We start from the raw sequence: 2,682 nt of genomic DNA on the forward strand, positions 1-2,682 counted from the left end.
GCTATTGGGGAAAGAGAGTCCATTTGGAAAGTTAGTGTTTTGGAAAAAATTTTTTTTAAAAATTAACTCCTCTTTGAGAAACCATCTCTGATAAGTAACTTCTAAAAAGATAGGCATTTGCTTCTTATGAGTTGAGAACTTTAATGGATGAGGTACATAATCTGAAAGTAATAGCCACAGGAAATATTAGTGAGGATCAAATCACAAGTACAGAGTCAACTTGATGTATATATTGCTGTTTCTTTTTTTGGATTGGCTGTTTTGTTTTGTTTTTTAAAGGAAAAACAATTGAACCTCTGAATCATGTGATTTTTAACTTAAAAAAAAAAATAACAAGCAAAATCAAACAACCTCTAAACATGCTACTGTATGTTCCATAAACAAAGAAAGCAAAGTGGCCAAGTAGAGGTGTATAGGACAAGATAGTACCTCAGCCTGGACCAAGCAGGAATTCAAGTAATTAATGTTTTTGCAGACCAGTGACAGAGAGTCTCTTACGCAGGTTGCTAAAGGGAGAATGTCACAACAGAACTGACATCACTCCCTTCTCCAAAGCAACAAGGCATCTTGAAAGCTCAACTTCTTGGTGAAGTTTTATCGTTGGTGGCAGGATTTAGTTCACCCCCGTGAAAAGATAGCTCAGTCTGCGATGAAAACTCTTCAAAGGAAAACTTCCCCTCAACAGTCTTACTGAGAAACTTCAGCCAACACATAATCAAATTCACTTTTGGGATAAGTCTATACCAAAATTGTGCAGTGGGAAGAGAGGTAGGTACAGTTACCCAACCCCCATTCACTGCTTTCTTCCTCGACTGAATTAGATGGTAGTCGAAGAGAAGCTCTCCTACATTCATCTTCTAGGCCAGGAAAGATGAACAGAGGCAAAAGTGGGGTCTTGTCCTTCACAGGTTAATTTTGGTTCTGGCAGATTGTGAGCCATAAGCGTCCTGTTCCCACTACATGCACTCTGGGATCAGAGAAGTCAGCACCCATGCTCATGTCTGTCTGTCAGTTAGATCTCCTTGGTTTAGTGACTCCTGTGGATCTATGGCAGTTGAGACAGAAACCTCACATGGGTGCCTCCATGACTACATGGTCACCAAATGATGTGTCACATCAGGCACTGAAGACAGAGGACATGGGAATCCTTCAGTGAGCACCTCATCATCAACTCCTAGGATAGAATCTGTATTCGGTAGTTTCAAGGACTCTCCACCAAGGCTGGGCTGAGAATTCATAGACACCGGGTTTTTACTGGTTACTGAAGCCTCTTCAAGCAAACTACTGCCCATTAGTGGCTCATCAGTTTGTTCCTGCTCTTGACTCCCAGCTGCTCCCATCTGCAAGTGATGCTTTCTCACGTGCACATTCCTGCTCCCACTCTGAGAGAAGGTCTTCCCACGGACTTGACACTGATGTGGCTTCTCTCCTGACTGAAACACCAAATGTTTTGGAAGACTAGAATACTCACCAAAGGAACTGCTGCATCCTTCGGCTTCACAAAGGAAAGGTTTCTCTCCTGTGTGGACGTGCAGGTGGTTCTTCAGGTTTCCAGCTGTAGTGAACTGCTTACCACAGTTAGACTCAGGACACATAAAGGGCTTTTCCCCATTGTGGGTCCTCATGTGCACCTTCAGCCTCTGCAGTACATAGAAGCTTTTCCCACAACCTGCTGCAGGGTAGATAAAGGAGCGGTCATTTCGATCAGTTTTTTTTTTTTGTTTGTTTGTTTTGCGGTACGCGGGCCTCTCACTGTTGTGGCCTCTCCCATTGCGGAGCATAAGCTCCGGACGCACAGGCTCAGAGGCCATGGCTCATGGGCCCAGTCGCTCCGCAGCATGTGGGACCTTCCCGGACCGGGGCACGAACCCATGTCCCCTGCATCGGCAGGCGGACTCTCAACCACTGCACCACCAGGGAAGCCCTCTCCATCTGTTTTTATCATCTTTAATTTCTTTCATCAGTGTCTTACAGTCTTCTGCATACAGGTCTTTTGTCTCCTTAGGGAGGTTTATTCCTAGGTATTTTATACTTTTTGTTGCAATGGTAAATGGGAGTGTTTCCTTAATTTCTCTTTCAGATTTTTCATCATTGGTGTATAGGAATACAAGAGATTTCTGTGCATTAATTTTGTATCCTGCTACTTTACCAAATTCATTGATTAGCTCTAGTAGTTTTCTGGTAGCATCTTTAGGATTCTCCAGATTTAGTATCATGTCATCTGCAAACAGTGACAGCTTTACTTCTTCTCTTCCGATCTGTATTCCTTTTATTTCTTTTTCTTCTCTGATTGCTGTGGCTAAAACTTCCAAAACTATATTGAATAATAGTGGTGAGAGTGGACACCCTTGTCTTGTTCCTGATCTTAGAGGAAATGGTTTCAATTTTTCACCATTGAGAACAATGTTTGCTGTGGGTTTGTCATATATAGCCTTTATTATGTTGAGGAAAGTTCCCTCTTTGCCTACTTTCTGGAGGGTTTTTATCATAAATGGGTGTTGAATTTTGTCGAAAGCTTTTTCTGCATCTACTGAGATGATCATATGGTTTTTCTCCTTCAATTTGTTAATATGGTGTATCACGTTGATTGATTTGCGTATATTGAAGAATCCTTGCATTCCTGGGATAAACGGCACTTAATCATCGTGTATGATCCTTTTAATGTGCTGTTGGATTCTGTTT

General features: G+C 42.1%; 1 pseudogene across 1 annotated transcript; it reads right to left on the reverse strand.

Annotated features, from left to right (window-relative positions):
• Positions 1-995: 995 nt before the first annotated feature.
• LOC307051315 (zinc finger protein 410-like) lies at positions 996-1,781 on the reverse strand (annotated as a pseudogene). Its single transcript has one exon. The product of its transcript is annotated as a zinc finger protein 410-like (transcript).
• Positions 1,782-2,682: the final 901 nt, after the last annotated feature.

Source organism: Hyperoodon ampullatus, assembly GCF_949752795.1.
Source record: "Hyperoodon ampullatus genome assembly, chromosome: 4".
In the NCBI taxonomy this organism is placed as follows: Eukaryota; Metazoa; Chordata; class Mammalia; order Artiodactyla; family Ziphiidae; genus Hyperoodon; species Hyperoodon ampullatus.